The sequence below is a fragment of the Oncorhynchus keta genome, unplaced genomic scaffold (genome assembly GCF_023373465.1).
Source record: "Oncorhynchus keta strain PuntledgeMale-10-30-2019 unplaced genomic scaffold, Oket_V2 Un_contig_4789_pilon_pilon, whole genome shotgun sequence".
In the NCBI taxonomy this organism is placed as follows: domain Eukaryota; kingdom Metazoa; phylum Chordata; class Actinopteri; order Salmoniformes; family Salmonidae; genus Oncorhynchus; species Oncorhynchus keta.
This window is the reverse complement of record NW_026287961.1, coordinates 24,135-44,438: the sequence shown is the minus strand read 5'-3', so window position 1 is coordinate 44,438 and position 20,304 is coordinate 24,135. Positions and strand designations below refer to the sequence as shown.

The window sequence follows — 20,304 nt, the reverse complement described above, 5'->3', positions numbered from 1 at the left end:
TAGCCTTGGTCCCCACTAAAGTGTTGTGTCTTAGTGCTGTATAGCCTTGGTCCCCACTACAGTGTTGTGTCTTAGTGCTGTATAGCCTTGGTCCCCACTAAAGTGTTGTGTCTTAGTGCTGTACAGCCTTGGTCTCTACTAATGTTGTCTGTCTTAGTGCTGTATAGCCTTGGTCTCTACTAATGTGTTGTGTCTTAGTTCTGTATAGCCTTGGTCTCTACTAATGTGTTGTGTCTTAATGCTGTATAGCCTTGGTCTCTACTAATGTGTTGTGTCTTAGTTCTGTATAGCCTTGGTCTCTACTAATGTGTTGTGTCTTAGTGCTGTGTAGCCTTGGTCTCTACTAATGTTGTCTGTCTTAGTGCTGTATAGCCTTGGTCTCTACTAATGTGTTGTGTCTTAGTTCTGTAGTGCTGTGTTGTGTCTTAATAGCCTTGGTCTCTACTAATGTGTTGTGTCTTAGTTCTGTATAGCCTTGGTCTCTACTAATGTGTTGTGTCTTAGTGCTGTATAGCCTTGGTCCTCACTAATGTGTTGTGTCTTAGTGCTGAATAGCCTTGGTCTCTACTAATGTGTTGTGTCTTAGTTCTGTATAGCCTTGGTCTCTACTAATGTGTTGTGTCTTAGTGCTGTCTTAGTGCTGCCTTGGTCTCTACTAATGTGTTGTGTCTTAGTGCTGTATAGCCTTGGTCTCTACTAATGTGTTGTGTCTTAGTGCTGTATAGCCTTAGACAACTAGTGCCCTATAAAATCTGTTGAAGTTTTCACCAAATTCCGTTTTGTTTGGTCTCAAAATCACATTTTAATAGAAAAGCTGGATGTTCTATGTCCACAGCAATGCTTAAAGGAGAATTTCACTATTTATTTTTGATGTAAATGACATGTTATAGAAGGTTACAGATACATTGTTGCTCTTAGATGTTTCCACTTCACGGCCGAGCCGTTGTTGCTCCTAGATGTTTCCACTTGGCTGAGCCGTTGTTGCTCCTAGATGTTTCCACTTCACGGCCGAGTCGTTGTTGCTCCTAGATGTTTCCACTTCACAGCTGAGCCGTTGTTGCTCCTAGATGTTTCCACTTCACGGCCAGCCGTTGTTGCTCCTAGATGTTTCCACTTCGTGGCTGAGCCGTTGTTGCTCCTAGATGTTTCCACTTCACGGCCGAGCCGTTGTTGCTCCTAGATGTTTCCACTTCGTGGCTGAGCCATTGTTGCTCCTAGATGTTTCCACTTCGTGGCTGAGCCATTGTTGCTCCTAGATGTTTCCACTTCATGGCTGAGCCATTGTTGCTCCTAGATGTTTCCACTTCACGGCTGAGCCGTTGTTGCTCCTAGATGTTTCCATTGTTGTTGCTCCTAGATGTTTCCACTTCACGGCTGAGCCGTTGTTGCTCCTAGATGTTTCCACTTCACGGCTGAGCCATTGTTGCTCCTAGATGTTTCCACTTCATGGCTGAGCCATTGTTGCTCCTAGATGTTTCCACTTCACGGCTGAGCCGTTGTTGCTCCTAGATGTTTCCACTTCATGGCTGAGCCGTTGTTGCCCCTAGATGTTTCCACTTCATGGCTGAGCCATTGTTGCTCCTAGATGTTTCCACTTCACGGCTGGCCGTTGAGATGTTTCCATTGTTGCTCCTAGATGTTTCCACTTCACGGCTGAGCCGTTGTTGCTCCTAGATGTTTCCACTTCACGGCTCCTAGAGTTTCCACTTGTTGCTCTCTAGATGTTTCCACTTCACGGCTGAGCCATTGTTGCTCCTAGATGCTCCTAGATGTTTCCACTTCACGGCTGAGCCGAGATGTTTCGTTGTTGCTCTCTAGATGTTTCCACTTCACGGCTGAGCCGTTGTTGCTCCTAGACGTTTCCACTTCGTGGCTGAGCCGTTGTTGCTCCTAGATGTTTCCACTTCACGGCTGAGCCATTGTTGCTCCTAGATGTTTCCACTTGGCTGAGCCGTTGTTGCTCCTAGATGTTTCCACTTCGTGGCTGAGCCGTTGCTCCTAGATGTTTCCACTTCACGGCCGAGCCGTTGTTGCTCCTAGATGTTTCCACTTCACGGCTGAGCCGTTGTTAGCCATTGTTGCTCCTAGATGTTTCCACTTCACTTCATGGCTGAGCCGTTGTTGCTCCTAGATGTTTCCACTTCACGGCCGAGCCGTTGTTGCTCCTAGATGCCACTTGTTGCTCCTAGATGTTTCCACTTCTCATGGCTGAGCCGTTGTTGCTCCTAGATGTTTCCACTTCGTGGCTGAGCCGTTGTTGCTCCTAGATGTTTCCACTTCGTGGCTGAGCCGTTGTTACTCCTAGATGTTTCCACTTCTCATAGACGTTTCCACCGTGGCTGAGCCGTTGTTGCTCCTAGATGTTTCCAGAGCTGTTTTGCCACTTCACAATAACAGCACTTACAGTTGCCAGGGACAGCTCTAGCAGGGCAGAAATTGACGAACTGACTTGTTTGAAAAGAGGTATCCTATAATGGTGACACGTTGAAAGTCACTGAGCTCTTCAGTAAGGCCATTCTACTGCCAATGTTTGTCTATAGAGATTGCATGGCTGTGTGCTCGATTCTATACACCTGTCAGCAACGCGTGTGGCTGAAATAGCTGAATCCACTCATTTGACGGGCTGTCTACTTACCTCTGGCCATGTAGTGTAGGTGGTGGTGCCATAGCAACAGTTGTGTGTGTGTATGGAAAAAGACAGTTTCAATCTTGACAAAAGGCAATATTTTATTGCCATGTCTCCTGTGGACAACACGCTACACACTCACTCACGCACACTGACACTACACTAATTTTATTTGCTCACACACATATAACACGCACACTCACATTCAATCATCATATATGCTGCTGCTACTTTTATCATATATCCTGATGCCCAGTCACGTTACCCCAAGTCAAAAGTTTGGACACACCTACTCATTCTAAGTTTTTTCTTTATTTGTACTATTTTCAACATTGTAGAATAATAGTGAAAACTATGAAATAACATATATGGAATCATGTAGCAACCAAAAAAGTGTTAAACAAATCAAAATATATTTTAGATTTTAGATTCTTCAAATTAAACACCCTTGATGACAGCTTTGCACACGCTTGGCATTCTCTCAGCCAGCTTCATGAGGTAGTCACCTAGAATGCCTTTCAATAACCAGGTGCGCCTTGTTAAAAATGTATTTGAGGAATGTGAGCCAATCAGTTGTGTTGTGACAAGGTAGGGATGGTATACAGAAGATATCCCTATTTGGTAATAACAGCTCAAATTATGGCAAGAACAGCTCAAATAATAAAAGAGCAATGGACATTAGACCGGTGAAAATCTGTTCTTTGTTCTGATGAGTCCAAATTTGAGATTTTTGGTTCCAACTGCAGTTTCTTTGTGTGCTGCATGCAGGAGTGCTGCATCAGATGACCTGACCTCCACAATCACCCAACCTCAACCCAATTGAGATGGTTTAGGATGAGTTGGACCGCAGAGTGAAGGAAAATCAGCCAACAAGTGCTCAGCATATGTGGGAACTCCTTCAAGACTATTGGAAAAGCATTCCTCATGAAGCTGGTTGAGAGAATGCCGAAAGTGTGCAAAGCTGACTTCAAGGCAAAGGGTGGCTACTTTGAAGGATCTGCAATCTAAAATATATTTGTTCTAAATTATATTTGTTTAACACTTTTTTGGTAACTATATGATTCCATATGTGTTACTTCATAGTTTTGATGTCTTCACTATTATTCTACAATGTAGAAATAGTAAACAAAACAAAAAACGTAGGTGTGTCCAAACTTTTGACTGGTACTGTACATATCTACCTCCAGTATCCCTGCACATAGGGCGGCGCGCAATTGGCCCAGTGTCGTCAGGGAGAGTTTGGCCGGTGGAGGCCGTCATTGTAAATAAGAATTTGTTCTTAACTGACTTGTCTAGTTAGAATTGTAACTGTGGTATTGGAATTGACCATGTATACAGCATATCTACTTTCTCATGTTCTTCGTATTTCCTGTGTTTTTGTTGGACCTTACTTGATGCGTACTACATTGATATCGATTAACTGCATTGTTGGGATAAAAGCTTGCAAGAAAGGCATTTCCTTGTACTTGTGCATGTGACATTGAAAACTTGATGCGTACTACATTGACTTGAGTAGTTTGCTACTATTATGGAAATCTAACAGACATCCAAGTTGGCCTCATCCAGTTTTGATTACCATTTGTGTGGTGGCTGTGATTAAGGAGCAGGAACTCTCAGTGGGGTGTCGGCACCAGAGTGGGAACGTTTACTTGGTCCCTGTGCCCAAGAACGCTAAGGTAACCTGCCTAAATGACTACCGACCCGTAGCACTCACGTCTGTAGCCATGAAATGCTTTGGAAGGCTGGTCATGGCTCACATCAATGCCATTATCCCAGAAACCCTAGACCCACTCCAATATGCATACCAATGATGCAATCTCTATGGCACTCCACACTGCCCTTTCACACCTGGACAAAAGGAACACGGCAGGTAGCCTAGTGGTTAGAGCGTTGGGCCAGTAACCGACAGTTTTTTATTTATTTATTTTTTTAAATTTTTATTTCACCTTTATTTAACCAGGTAGGCTAGTTGAGAACAGGTTCTCATTTGCAACTGCGACCTGGCCAAGATAAAGCATAGCAGTGTGAACAGACAACACAGAGTTACACATGGAGTAAACAATTAACAAGTCAGTAACACAGAGAAAAAAGGGGAGTCTATATACAATGTGTGCAAAAGGCATGACGAGGTAGGCGAATAATTACAATATTGCAGATTAACACTGGAGTGATAAATGATCAGATGATCATGTACAGGTAGAGATATTGGTGTGCAAAAGAGCAGAAAAGTAAATAAATAAAAACTGTGGGGATGAGGTAGGTGAAAATGGGTGTGCTATTTACCAATAGATTATGTACAGCTGCAGCGATCGGTTAGCTGCTCAGCTAGCTGATGTTTGAAGTTGGTGAGGGAGATAAGTCTCCAACTTCAGCGATTTTTGCAATTCGGCACCCCCTGTATATAGCCGCCACATTGACTCTGTACCGGTACCCCCTGTATATAGCCTCCACATTGACTCTGTACCGGCACCCCCTGTATATAGCCTCCACATTGACTCTGTACCGGCACCCCCTGTATAGAGCCTCCACATTGACTCTGTACCGGCACCCCCTGTATATAGCCTCCACATTGACTCTGTACCGGCGCCCCCTGTATATAGCCTCCACATTGACTCTGTACCGGTACCCCCTGTATATAGCCTCCACATTGACTCTGTACCGTAATACCCTGTATATAGCCTCCACATTGACTCTGTATATATATAGCCTCCACATTGACTCTGTACCGGTATATAGCCCCACATGACTCTGTATATATAGCCTCCACATTGACTCTGTACCGTAATACCCTGTATATAGCCTACCCCCTGTATATAGCCTCCTGTACATTGACTCTGACTCTATACCGGCACCCCCTGTATATAGCCTCCACATTGACTCTGACTCTGTATATAGCCTCCACATTGACTCTGTACCGGCACCCCTGTATATAGCCTCCACATTGACTCTGTACCGGTACCCCCTGTTTATAGCCTCCACATTGACTCTGAACCGGTGTATATAGCCTCCACATTGACTCTGTACCGGTACCCCTGTATATTGCCTCCACATTGACTCTGTACCGGTACCCCTGTATACTCTGTACCGGTAGCCTCCACATTGACTCTGTACCGGCACCCCCTGTATATAGCCTCCACATTGACTCTGTACCGGTACCCCCTGTATATAGCCTCCACATTGACTCTGTACCGGTACCCCCTGTATATAGCCTCCACATTGACTCTGTATATAGCCTCCACATTGACTCTGTACCGGTACCCCCTGTTTATAGCCTCCACATTGACTCTGAACCGGTACCCCCTGTATATAGCCTCCACATTGACTCTGTACCGGTACCCCCTGTATATTGCCTCCACATTGACTCTGTACCGGTACCCCCCCCCTGTATATAGCCTCCACATTGACTCTGTACCGGTACCCCTGACTCTGCCGGTATATTGCCTCCACATTGACTCTGTACCGGTACCCCCTGTATATAGCCTCCACATTGACTCTGTATATAGCCGGACTCTGTACCCCTGTATATAGCCTCCACATTGACTCTGTACCGGTACCCCCTGTATATAGCCTCCACATTGACTCTGTACCGGCACCCCCTGTATATAGCCTCCACATTGACTCTGTACCGGCACCCCCTGTATATAGCCTCCACATTGACTCTGTATATAGCCTCCACATTGACTCTGTACCGGTACCCCCTGTATATAGCCTCCACATTGACTCTGTACCGGTACCCCCTGACTATAGCCTCCACATTGACTCTGTACCGGTACCCCCTGTATATTGCCTCCACATTGACTCTGTACCGGCACCCCCTGTATATAGCCTCCACATTGACTCTGTACCGGTACCCCCTGTATATTGCCTCCACATTGACTCTGACTCCCCCTGTATATAGCCTCCACATTGACTCTGTACCGGTACCCCTGTATATTGCCTCCACATTGACTCTGTACCGGTACCCCCTGTATATTGCCTCCACATTGACTCTGTACCGGTACCCCCTGTATATAGCCTCCACATTGACTCTGTACCGGCACCCCTGTACCTCCACATTGACTCTGTACACCCCTGTATATAGCCTCCACATTGACTCTGTACCTCCACATTGACTCTGTACCCCCCCCCTGTATATAGCCTCCACATTGACTCTGTACCGGCACCCCCTGTATATAGCCTCCACATTGACTCTGTACCGGTACCCCCTGTATATAGCCTCTGTGGATACATTGACTCTGTACCGGTACCCCCTGTATATAGCCTCCACATTGACTCTGTACCGGTATATATTGCCTCCACATTGACTCTGTACCGGTACCCCCATTGACTCTGTATATAGCCTCCACATTGTATATAGCCTCCACTTGACTCTGTACTGGCCTCCACCCCCTGTATATAGCCTCCACATTGACTCTGTACCGGTGTACCCCACATTGACTCTGTATATAGCCTCCACATTGACTCTGTACCGGCCCCCCTGTATATAGCCTACATTGACTCTGTATATATAGCCTCCACATTGACTCTGTACCGTAATACCCTGTATATAGCCTCCACCCTGTACCGGTGTATATAGCCTCCACATTGACTCTGTACCGGTACCCCCTGTATATAGCCTCCACATTGACTCTGTACCGGTACCCTGTATATAGCCTCCACATTGACTCTGTACCGTAATACCCTGTATATAGCCTCCACATTGACTCTGTACCGTAATACCCTGTATATTGCCTCCACATTGACTCTGTACCGGTACCCCTAGTGTTTCGCCCCGCTATTGTTATTTACTGCTGCTCTTTAATTATTTGTTATTCTTATCTCTTCCTTATTTAAACTTTTTTTTTTCTTAAAACTGCATTTTTGGTTAAGGGCTTGTAAGTAAGCATTTCACTGTGTGTTGTATTCGGCTCATGGGACAAATCAACTTTGCTTTGATTTGGTCCTTTTGGAGCTACAGTGGTAAAGGGCAAGAGTCAGAATTGTGACCAGTGTGCAGCTACAATCTCTGCCTTGTCTGGTCCTGAAACACTGGCTGTGTTATTGGGAGTTGTATATAGGAGAGGGGGTCATTGTACACAACTGGGCCCTACACTGGGCCCTACAAATGCTATGGTCGACACTCCCATCGGAGTTGGCTATACAGCCCAAAGAGATCTGGGTCCAGGCTAAGGTTTCATAACACTGATAGCCCACAGCTTTGCCTCCTCAGCATACTGTACTATGATGAATTACTGGTCACTGACCTCTCAGTCTGTCCTGATCCTGCAGTAGAATCAGAAGCATGAACACAAGCCGGGGGGCAAAACTGGTTGATAACGACATCATTACAACAGGATTACAACCAATTCTGTTCTGGACACGTTCAGATTTTATTATCAACAAATGTGGAGAAAAGTACAGTAAATGTAAAATGCACATAAAATCAACAGTGTAATGTTTGGATACAATCTTGTTTCAGGTGAACTGTTGTGTCTTCATCTATGGTCTAATCATTTTCCCATAATCTCCAAACTGTTTCCTTTCATTTGCTACCATGCTTATGCATATTTGTTTCATATTTCTATCCATATATGGGCCAACTCCCACAAGGGTTAACCCGTTGAGAATGGCTGACCCTGGTCGTGACCCCACTCCTCTGCTTGGTGACATATCCTGTGTTTCTTTTGAAAATATGTTTTATATACTGTAGCTAGTACTGGTCGTGACATGTTCTATGCTTTCACCAGGGTTGAAGACGGAGTTCAGTGCCATGGTAGATGGCTCTATAGAATTACACATTTTATAGGATCTCTGTGAATAGCTCAACACATTTTTCAACCCTCTAATGACATGTTCTATGCTTTCACCAAGTTTGAAAACTGAGACCTACTGAGTTCAGTGCCATGGTAGATCTTTAAATATCTTTTCTTCATGCTGTTCCAGTTTTGTAATCATGTACTTTTCCCTGCCTTTAAAAAAAAAAAAAAAATCATCTTGCAGAAATTATCAGAGGTAGGAAAGATAACTACTTGTTTTGATATGTCAAGCTTGCATGGAAATGATGCTCTTCCCAAAAACCTCTACTGTGTCCCAAATGGCACCATATTACCTATTTAGTGCACTACCTATGGTCCCTGGTCCAAAGTAGTGCACTAAATAAGGAATAGGGTGCCATTTCCGTGTTCTCATTTAGTCACACTGTTCATTGCTTGGCTCTGTCATGTTTTTTAACTGTCTTTGTTGAAAACACTTTGCCTTGTTCATATGTTTTCTTATTTAAATTGTTTTCCAAGAGTGCGCTTTCATCAAAACGTGTTTTGATACTGAGCTTTTGGCATGCTGGTTCTTCCAGCTAGCTATTATTTTAGGCCTGAGTGGAGTTTTCTGGCTTGTTATTCTACTTTGTAGAAGTGATGTGTGCGTCTTCTTGTAAATGTCTATCATTTGCTCTCGTGATAGAAATGTAACTTTCCTTGATTACATGATAAAAACTAAACTTTCCCTCTGAGAAAACAGTCACGAGCATAGTGTTGCTACTATTCACGTGACTGAAGAGGTGCATGATTCTGTCAATATAGTCTGTTTTATTGTTGTGAACAAGGAGTTTTGAAAGTGACTCCAAGATGTTCATACCAAATGGAACCCTATTCCATATATAGTGTACTACTTCATAGGGAAGCAACAGTAGTGTACTACATAAGGAATAGGGTGTTGTTTGAGATGCATCCTTAGTGCTAAACTGGATTTCACAATAAAAAATGTTTTTTTTTACCGTTTCAGTTTATTAGGTCATTTACATATTTTCTCCTAAGAAATACTTCCATTATTCTCCAAAAAGTATTTTTTTGCATTATATAGGTAATTATACGATTTTTATTTACGTTTTTATTTCAGATATAGCATTCATAAGATCAGAAACCTTCAGCATTTGAGATCTGTCGTCACACCAGAGGGAGTTTGAGACGTTACTAAGCATTGGTACAAATGAAATGTTAATGATTGACTAATTAGCAGTAAATGTATTAGCTCCCCATATTATCCAGTATATTGGCACCATCATAAAGCAGACAGTCAGTGGTGTCAACCAGGGACATACAGTTTTTCATAGTCATTCCCCAATCCCTGTTCAGTTATGTATTTTTCATTTCATTCAAAGATTTGAGATCAAATATAATTTATTACACAGATGAGCTGAAATACGTTTGAGAATGTCTTTATTTTATGCACCAGGGAGCAATTGTGTACAACAATGAACGTCTATGTCCGTCTGACACTGTTTCTCTCTGTCTACCTGTTTGTTGCTGGTTGCTGCTCTACGTTCTCTGTCTACCTGTTTGTTGCTGGTTGCTGCTCTACCTTCTCTGTCTGACACTGTTTCTCTCTGTCTACCTGTTTGTTGCTGGCCGCTGCTCTACCTTCTCTGTCTGACTGTTTGTTGCTGTTTGCTCTCTCTGTCTGCCTGTTTGTTGCTGGTTGCTGCTCTACGTTCTCTGTCTACCTGTTTGTTGCTGGTTGCTGCTCTACCTTCTGTCTGACACTGTTTCTCTCTGTCTGCCTGTTTGTTGCTGGTTGCTGCTCTACGTTCTCTGTCTGCCTGTTTGTTGCTGGTTGCTGCTCTACCTTCTCTGTCTGACACTGTTTCTCTCTGTCTGCCTGTTTGTTGCTGGCCGCTGCTCTACCTTCTCTGTCTGACACTGTTTCTCTCTGTCTGCCTGTTTGTTGCTGGCCGCTGCTCTACCTTCTCTGTCTGACACTGTTTCTCTCTGTCTGCCTGTTTGTTGCTGGTTGCTGCTCTACCTTCTCTGTCTACCTGTTTGTTGCTGGTTGCTGCTCTACCTTCTCTGTCTGACACTGTTTCTCTCTGTCTGCCTGTTTGTTGCTGGTTGCTGCTCTACCTTCTCTGTCTGACACTGTTTCTCTCTGTCTGCCTGTTTGTTGCTGGTTGCTGCTCTACCTTCTCTGTCTGCCTGTTTGTTGCTGGTTGCTGCTCTACCTTCTCTGTCTGCCTGTTTGTTGCTGGTTGCTGCTCTAGCTTCTCTGTCTGCCTGTTTGTTGCTGGTTGCTGCTCTACGTTCTCTGTCTGCCTGTTTGTTGCTGGTTGCTGCTCTACGTTCTCTGTCTGACACTGTTTCTCTCTGTCTGCCTGTTTGTTGCTGGCCGCTGCTCTACCTTCTCGTCTGACACTGTTTCTCTCTGTCTGCCTGTTTGTTGCTGGCCGCTGCTCTACCTTCTCTGTCTGACACTGTTTCTCTCTGTCTGCCTGTTTGTTGCTGGCCGCTGCTCTACTGTTTCTCTGCCTGTTTGTCTGGTTGCTGTTTCTCTCTGTCTGCCTGTTTGTCTGCCTGTGGCTGGTTGCTGCTCTACCTTCTCTGTCTGACACTGTTTCTCTACCTGTTTGTTGCTGTCTGCCTGTTTGTTGCTGGTTGCTGCTCTACCTTCTCGTTCTGACACTGTTTCTGTCTGTCTACCTGTTTGTTGCTGGTTGCTGCTCTACCTTCTCTGTCTGACACTGTTTCTCTCTGTCTGCCTGTTTGTTGCTGGTTGCTGCTCTACCTTCTTTGTCTGACCTGTTTGTTTCTCTCTGTCTACCTGTTTGTTGCTGGCCGCTGCTCTGCCTTCTCTGTCTGACACTGTTTCTCTCTGTCTGCCTGTTTGTTGCTGGCCGCTGCTCTACCTTCTCTGTCTGACACTGTTTCTCTCTGTCTGCCTGTTTGTTGCTGGTTGCTGCTCTACCTTCTTTGTCTGACCTGTTTGTTTCTCTCTGTCTGCCTGTTTGTTGCTGGCCGCTGCACTGACCTGTTTCTCTGTTTGTTGCTGACACTGTTTCTCTCTGTCTGCCTGTTTGTTGCTGGCCGCTGCTCTACCTTCTCGTCTGACACCGGTTTCTCCAACTAGCTATCACAGTCTCGCGTCAGAATTAGACGTTCATCCATATTTCTAAAAACGTCAAATTTAGAAGTTGTTCCAAACATCAAAATATTTCTATATTTTTTAAATTAACTCTGGATTCTTAAGATTAGACATGAACTCAGAATGGTTAAGGTCGGGTTCAGGTTTGGGATTGGCTTAAATATCAAAACTAACTTTCTATCACTGGATTTAAACATTCTACCTTTAGAAACAGGCAGATGCTTACCATTGATAAAGGCCAGTATCGCTGGACTTTCCATCACTGGATTCAAACATTTAACCTTTGGAACCATCCCCATCCACAATGCCCAAGCAAAACCAATGCCTATTTGAAGGAGCTCAATGTTGCCCCTAGTGGTCGGTTTCCATATCATCTCCCAACGTCCTCAGACCTGGATGGACGTCGAATAGTGGCTTGTATGACAGGTGACCTGCCTGATCTTCTCTCTCCATCTGCCTATTTGTTGTTGTCCGCTGCTCATCCTACAGTATGTCGGAAGAACTGATGTCCATCTGAAAATGTTTCTCACTCGTCCTGTTTGCCTATTCATTCTTGGGCTCTGCTCTTCCTGCAATACTAGAAGTAGGAACTGTTAGTTCTATGTCTGACTTTGTGTGTCTCTCCCCCCACCCCTGCTGGTTGCTGGGCCCTGCTCCCACTACCTCCTACTATAGGTAGGAACTGTGAGTTCCTCCCCTGTGAGGCCAACAACCCCTGTGAGAACGGTGCTGAGTGTGTAGAGGAACCTGATCAGGTCCATTTCCCTCTGGGTTTCCGCTGTCGCTGTCGACGTGGCTTCACAGGCCCCAGCTGTGAGATCAACATGGACGAGTGCAGCTCCAACCCCTGCCTTCACGGCTTCTGCTACGATGGTGAGACACACACCACTACAGCCCTATAGCGAGAATCATCAGCCCACATGTCACAAACACGTTTAATAACCACTAATAACCACTCTAGAGATAGGCCCCAGCTAACACATCTAAAAAATCTCTCTCCTCTCTCTCTCTCTCTCTCTCTCTCTCTCTCTCTCTCTCTCTCTCTCTCTCTCTCTCTCTCTCTCTCTTATTTATCTCTCTCCCTCCCTCTCTGTCTGTCTCTCCCCTCTCTCCCCTTCTCTCTCACCCCACCCCTACTCATACCTTGTGCATCACAGTTGTTTTAGCTCACTTGCTTTCTGACAGGTACTGTTCCAGTGGGTCACCACCACTGTGACTAATAAGGAGCGTTATGAGACTGGAGTTATTCCATCTGATGGTAATGTCTGCATCCCAAATGGCACCCTGTTCCCTATAGGGTCCACTACTTTTGACCATGGCACATGTACCCTATTCCCTATGTAGTGTACTACTTTTGACCAGGGCAAGCACCCGGGGCACTGCAGTGGTCACCATCTGATGAGTTCTGTAACCTAACCACGGAGAGACCATCTGATGAGTTCTGTAACCTAACCACTGAGAGACCATCTGATGAGTTCTGTAACCTAACCACTGAGAGACCATCTGAGTTCTGTAACCTAACCACGGAGAGACCATCTGATGAGTTCTGTAACCTAACCACTGAGAGACCATCTGAGTTATGTAACCTAACCACGGAGAGACCATCTGATGAGTTCTGTAACCTAACCACTGAGAGACCATCTGAGTTCTGTAACCTAACCACTGAGAGACCATCTGATGAGTTCTGTAACCTAACCACTGAGAGACCATCTGATGAGTTCTGTAACCTAACCACTGAGATACCATCTGAGTTCTGTAGCCTAACCACTGAGAGACCATGTTATGAGTTCTGTAACCTAACCACTGAGAGACCATCAGTAGCCTAAGGTGAAAGACCATCTGAGTTATAAGTTATGTAACCTAACCACGAGAGACCATCTGAGTTCTGTAGCCTAACCACTGAGAGACCATCTGATGAGTTCTGTAACCTAACCACTGAGAGACCATCTGATTAGTTCTGTAACCTAACCACTGAGAGACCATCTGATGAGTTCTGTAATCTAACCACTGAGAGACCATCTGATGAGTTCTGTACTCTAACCACTGAGAGACCATCTGATTAGTTCTGTAATCTAACCACTGAGAGACCATCTGAGTTCTGTAACCTAACCACTGAGAGACCATCTGAGTTCTGTAACCTAACCACTGAGAGACCATCTGATGAGTTCTGTAACCTAACCACTGAGAGACCATCTGAGTTCTGTAACCTAACCACTGAGAGACCATCTGAGTTCTGTAACCTAACCACTGAGAGACCATCTGAGTTCTGTAATCTAACCACTGAGAGACCATCTGATGAGTTCTGTAACCTAACCACTGAGAGACCATCTGATGAGTTCTGTAACCTAACCACTGAGAGACCATCTGAGTTCTGTAATCTAACCACTGAGAGACCATCTGATGAGTTCTGTAACCTAACCACTGAGAGACCATCTGATGAGTTCTGTAACCTAACCACTGAGAGACCATCTGAGTTCTGTAACCTAACCACTGAGAGACCATCTGATGAGTTCTGTAACCTAACCACTGAGAGACCATCTGATGAGTTCTGTAACCTAACCACTGAGAGACCATCTGATGAGTTCTGTAACCTAACCACTGAGAGACCATCTGATGAGTTCTGTAACCTAACCACTGAGAGACCATCTGATGAGTTCTGTAATCTAACCACTGAGAGACCATCTGAGTTCTGTAACCTAACCACTGAGAGACCATCTGATGAGTTCTGTAACCTAACCACTGAGAGACCATCTGATGAGTTCTGTAACCTAACCACTGAGAGACCATCTGAGTTCTGTAACCTAACCACTGAGAGACCATCTGAGTTCTGTAGCCTAACCACTGAAAGACCATCTGAGTTCTGTAACCTAACCACTGAGAGACCATCTGAGTTCTGTAGCCTAACCACTGAAAGACCATCTGAGTTCTGTAACCTAACCACTGAGAGACCATCTGAGTTCTGTAACCTAACCACTGAGAGACCATCTGAGTTCTGTAACCTAACCACTGAGAGACCATCTGAGTTCTGTAGCCTAACCACTGAAAGACCATCTGAGTTCTGTAACCTAACCACTGAGAGACCATCTGAGTTCTGTAACCTAACCACTGAGAGACCATCTGATGAGTTCTGTAACCTAACCACTGAGAGACCATCTGATGAGTTCTGTACTCTAACCACTGAGAGACCATCTGATAAGTTCTGTACTCTAACCACTGAGAGACCATCTGATGAGTTCTGTAATCTAACCACTGAGAGACCATCTGATGAGTTCTGTAACCTAACCACTGAGAGACCATCTGAGTTCTGTAGCCTAACCACTGAGAGACCATCTGATGAGTTCTGTAACCTAACCACTGAGAGACCATCTGAGTTCTGTAACCTAACCACTGAGACACCATCTGAGTTCTGTAACCTAACCACTGAGAGACCATCTGAGTTCTGTAACCTAACCACTGAGAGATCATACATTATTCATCAATGCTGAGTCCTAATTTGAATAATGGATGATACATTTCAGACTTAATACAATCAAAGAAATCTCACCACACACACACACACACACACACACACACACACACACACACACACACACACACACACACACACACACACACACACACACACACACACACACACACACACACACACACACACACACACACACACACACACACAGTCAAATCCCCAAGGCAGAATGTTGTTTTTCCTTCTCTGGCTGGCTGGCGATTAATCCAGGCTTCTATGTATTCCATCTCCAACAGAAATGATGACTCCTACATCAAATGACCAGTGTGGGTTAAGGATCATAGATGACCAAAGTGATACATGATGGAAGCTGTGGTATTTCTCTAAAGAAATGTGCTTTAAAGTCATTGTCAAAAACAGATATTTGGCTTTCACCATATTTGTCTTTTGTTCATAACATTGTCAACATATGATTGGTCAAAAGGTGTATTATATGAGGTTATTGCGTTGCCACACACGTCGATACAATATGTCCGTCATGTCAAATGTAACAAGCAGCTCTCTCAGGAGACATGAAACATACCGGGAAACACATGTAGAATATTGGGAGTGACAGAAGCTTTATGAACTGTGATCCGTTGTCCATTAGTTGACGTGGCCTCGCATTCTTTTCTGTCGGTTCAGATCTCTGCCCACACACTGTTGAAATCCTCTCTTTCACAGTATAGTACATAAAGAAACACACAAAAACAAGATATGGAGGTCAAGTTTATTCTCCAAATGTATCAACCACATTGGGACGGCAGGTAGCCTAGTGGTTAGAGCGTTTGGCCAGTAACCAGCATGTAGCCTAGTGGTTAGAGCGTTGGGCCAGTAACCAGCAGGTAGCCTAGTGGTTAGAGCGTTTGGCCAGTAACCCAGCCTAGGTAGCCTAGTGGTTAGAGCGTTGGGCCAGTAACCAGCAGGTAGCCTAGTGGTTTGAGTGTTGGACTAGTAACCAGCAGGTAGCCTAGTGGTTAGAGTGTTGGGCCAGTAACCAGCAGGTAGCCTAGTGGTTAGCCCCAGTTAGGCCAGTAACCAGCAGGTAGCCTGGTGGTTAGCGTTGGGCCAGTAACCAGCAGGTAGCCTAGTGGTTAGTGGATCACGTTGGGCCAGTAACCAGCAGGTAGCCTAGTGGTTAGCGTTGGGCCAGTAACCAGCAGGTAGCCTAGTGGTTAGAGCGTTGGGCCAGTAACCAGCATGTAGCCTAGTGGATAGAGCGTTGGGCCAGTAACCAGCAGGTAGCCTAGTGGTTAGAGCGTTGGGCCAGTAACCAGAAGGTAGCCTAGTGGTTAGAGCGTTGGGCCAGTAACCAGCAGGTAGCCTAGTGGTTAGAGCGTTGGGCCAGTAACCAGCAGGTAGCCTAGTGGTTAGAGCGTTGGGCCAGTAACCAGCAGGTAGCCTAGTGGTTAAAGCGTTGTGTCATGTTTAAAAATTATCACACTGCTCTCAAAACTCATCAAGCTATTCCTGCGATATTTGCCTTTTAGAAATAATCTGAATATCAAACTCACAAAAATGCTAATTACGCAAATACACACTTACCATAAAATGTGCTAATATACCCAGCCCCATTTACCCAGCCCCATTCACCCAGCCCCATTTACCCACCCAGCCCCATTCAGCCCCAGCCCCATCAACCCAGCCCCATTCACCCAGCCCCATTCACCCAGCCCCATCTTACCCAGCCCCAATTTACCCAGCCCCATTTACCCAGCCCCATTCACCCAGCCCCAGCCCCAGTCACCCCCCAGCCCCATTTACCCAGCCCCAGCCCCAGCCACCCAGCCCCAGCCACCAGCCCCAGCCACCCAGCCCCCAGCCTCCCAGCCCCATATACCCAGCCCCAGCCAGCCAGCCTCATTCACCCAGCCCCAGCCACCCAGCCCCATCTACCCTGCCCCAGCCACTTATCCCCAGCCATTTATCCCCAGCCACCTAGCCGCATATACATAGCCCCATATACCCAGCCCCATATTCCCCCAGCCCCACATTACCCCCCCAGTATACCCCAGCCCCAGTACCCAGCCCCAGTCACCCAGCCCCAGTCACACAGCCCCATCTACCCAGCCCCAGCCACCTAGCCCCAGTAGTCACACCCAGCCCCATCTACCCAGCCCCAGCCACCTAGCCACGTCCCATACCTACCCCCAGCCCCCCATACCTAGCCCCAGCCCCAGTCCCCCAGCCTCATATACCAGCCCCAGTTACCCAGCCCCAGTTACCCAGCCCCAGTCACCCAGCCCCATATACCCAGCCCCAGCCACCTATCCCCATATACCTAGCCCCAGCCACAAAGCCTCATATACCTATCCCCAGTTACCCAGCCCCATATACCCAGCCCCAGGCCCCATATACCCAGCCCGTACCCACCCAGAATATACCCAGCCCCATATACCCGCCCCAGCCCCATATACCCAGCCCGCCCCAGTTACCCACCCCATACCCCCAGCCCCATATACCCAGCCCCAGTCACCCCAGCCCCAGCCCCAGTCACACAGCCCCATCTACCCAGCCCCAGCCACCCCAGCCCCAGTATACCCAGCCCCAGTTACCCCAGTTACCCAGCCCCATATACCCAGCCCCATACCCACCCCATTTACCCAGCCCCAGTTACCCAGCCCCAGTCACCCCAGCCCCAGTTACCCAGCCCCAGCCACCTAGCCCCAGTCACCCAGCCCCAGTCACCCAGCCCTAGTCACACAGCCCCATCTACCCAGCCCCAGTTACCCAGCCCCAGCCACCACCCAGCCCCAGTCACCCAGCCCCAGTCACCCAGCCCTAGTCACCCCAGCCCCAGTCACCCAGCCCCAGTTACCCAGCCCCAGTCACCCAGCCCCAGTCACCCAGCCCCAGTCACCCAGCCCCAGCCACCGAGCCCCAGTTACCCAGCCCCAGCCACCCCAGCCCCCAGTTACCCAGCCCCAGTTACCCAGCCCCAGTTACCCAGCCCCAGTTACCCAGCCCCAGTTACCCAGCCCCAGTTACCCAGCCCCAGTCACCCAGCCCCAGTTACCCAGCCCCAGTAGTCACCCAGCCCCAGTTACCCAGCCCCAGTTACCCAGCCCCAGTCACCCAGCCCCAGTCACCCAGCCCCAGTTACCCAGCCCCAGTCACCCAGCCCCCAGTTACCCAGCCCCAGTTACCCAGCCCCAGTCACCCAGCCCCAGTTACCCAGCCCCAGTTACCCAGCCCCAGTCACCCAGCCCAGTTACCCAGCCCCAGTTACCCAGCCCCAGTCACCCAGCCCCAGTTAGCCCCAGTTACCCAGCCCCAGTCACCCAGCCCCAGTCACCCAGCCCCAGTCACCCAGCCCCAGCCACCCAGCCCCAGTTACCCAGCCCCAGTCACCCAGCCCCAGTCACCTAGCCCCAGTCACCCAGCCCCAGTTACCCAGCCCCAGCCACCCCAGCCCCAGTTACCCAGCCCCAGTCACCTAGCCCCAGTTACCCAGCCCCAGTCACCCCCAGTAGCCCCAGTCACCCAGCCCCAGCCACCCAGCCCCAGTTACCCAGCCCCAGTCACCCAGCCCCAGTCACCCAGCCCCAGTCACCCAGCCCCAGTTACCCAGCCCCATTTACCCAGCCCCAGTCACCCAGCCCCAGTCACCAAAGCCCCAGTTACCCAGCCCCAGCCACCCAGCCCCAGTTACCCAGCCCCAGCCACCTAGCCCCAGCCACCTAGCCCCAGCCACCTAGCCCCATCAGCTGGGATGAGTAATGCCACTGCCACCCATGACCTAAATCATTTAATGAGAGTAATAGCAGCTACACACACCAAAGACAGAGTGACAGCATAGATTACATGGTAAATCTTTGGGATAATGAAGGACCCATGGCTACGGGTTGTAATAAATTCACTCCCCTGGAAGAACCGTCGCAATTACCCCTGTCACTGCCACTGACTGTGTACTACTGTTGTGGTGGTCTTCGTCCCAAATGGCATTCTATTCTCTACATAGTGCCCTATTTCTGACCACAGCCCTATGGGTGCCATTTGGGAGACAGACTTGGTAAGAAAAGGAGATGGCGATGAATCTCTCTTTAACATCATCAATGATTAATAAAGAGAAAATAAGAAATAGGAATTGGATTATTAGCCCTGGGAAATTTTAATTTCTGACATGGTGCACTGAAATCGACACATTTGTAACAGTTCTTTCTCTCTCACACTTCCCTTTTCAGGTCCATTTACTATGTTGGCTTCACTAGATATATATATATATATAGAGAGAGAGAGAGAGAGAGAGAGTTAATTGGTTAGAGAAAGAGATGTTGAATTCGTAGAGGGAGGTAGAGAAAGACAGGGTGAATAGGTAGAGGTAGAGAAAGACCGGGTGAATAGGTAGAGAGAGGTAGAGAAAGAGGGTGAATAGGTAGAGGTAGAGAAAGACAGGGTGAATAGGTAGAGGTAGAGAAAGACAGGGTGAATAGGTAGAGAGATGTATTGAAAGACAGGGTGAATAGGTAGAGAGAGGTAGAGAATAAACAGGGTGAATAGGTAGAGAGAGGTAGAGAAAGACAGGGTGAATAGGTAGAGAGAGGTAGAGAAAGACAGGGTGAATATGTAGAGGTAGAGAAAGACAGGGTGAATAGGTAGAGAGAGGTAGAGAATAAACAGGGTGAATATGTAGAGAGAGGTAGAGAAAGACAGGGTGAATAGGTAGAGGTAGAGAAAGACATGGTGAATAGGTAGAGAGAGGTAGAGAAAGACAGGGTGAATAGGTAGAGCGAGGTAGAGAAAGACAGGGTGAATAGGTAGAGGTAGAGAATGACAGGGTGAATAGGTAGAGAGAGGTAGAGAATAAACAGGGTGAATAGGTAGAGAGAGGTAGAGAAAGACAGGGTGAATAGGTAATATAGAGACAGGGTGAATAGGTAGAGAAAGACAGGGTGAATAGGTAGAGGTAGAGAATGACAGGGTGAATAGGTAGAGAGGTAGAGAAAGACAGGGTGAATAGGTAGAGGTAGAGAATGACAGGGTGAATAGGTAGAGAGAGGTAGAGAAAGACAGGGTGAATAGGTAGAGAGAGGTAGAGAAAGACAGGTTGAATAGGTAGAGGGAGGTAGAGAAGGACCGGGTGAATAGGTAGAGGAAGAGGGTGAATAGGTAGAGAAAGACAGGGTGAATAGGTAGAGAGAGGTAGAGAAAGACAGGGTGAATAGGTAGAGAGGTATTGAAAGAGGGTGAATAGGTAGAGAGAGGTAGAGGAAGACAGGGTGAATAGGTAGAGAAAGACAGGGTGAATAGGTAGAGAGGTAGAGAAAGACAGGGTGAATAGGTA

General features: G+C 47.0%; 1 pseudogene; it reads left to right on the top strand.

Moving 5' to 3' along the window:
* The window catches only part of LOC127924948 (protein eyes shut homolog), a 167,370-nt pseudogene extending 150,266 nt beyond the window's left edge, over nt 1-17,104 (top strand).
* The last annotated feature ends 3,200 nt before the right edge of the window (nt 17,105-20,304 follow it).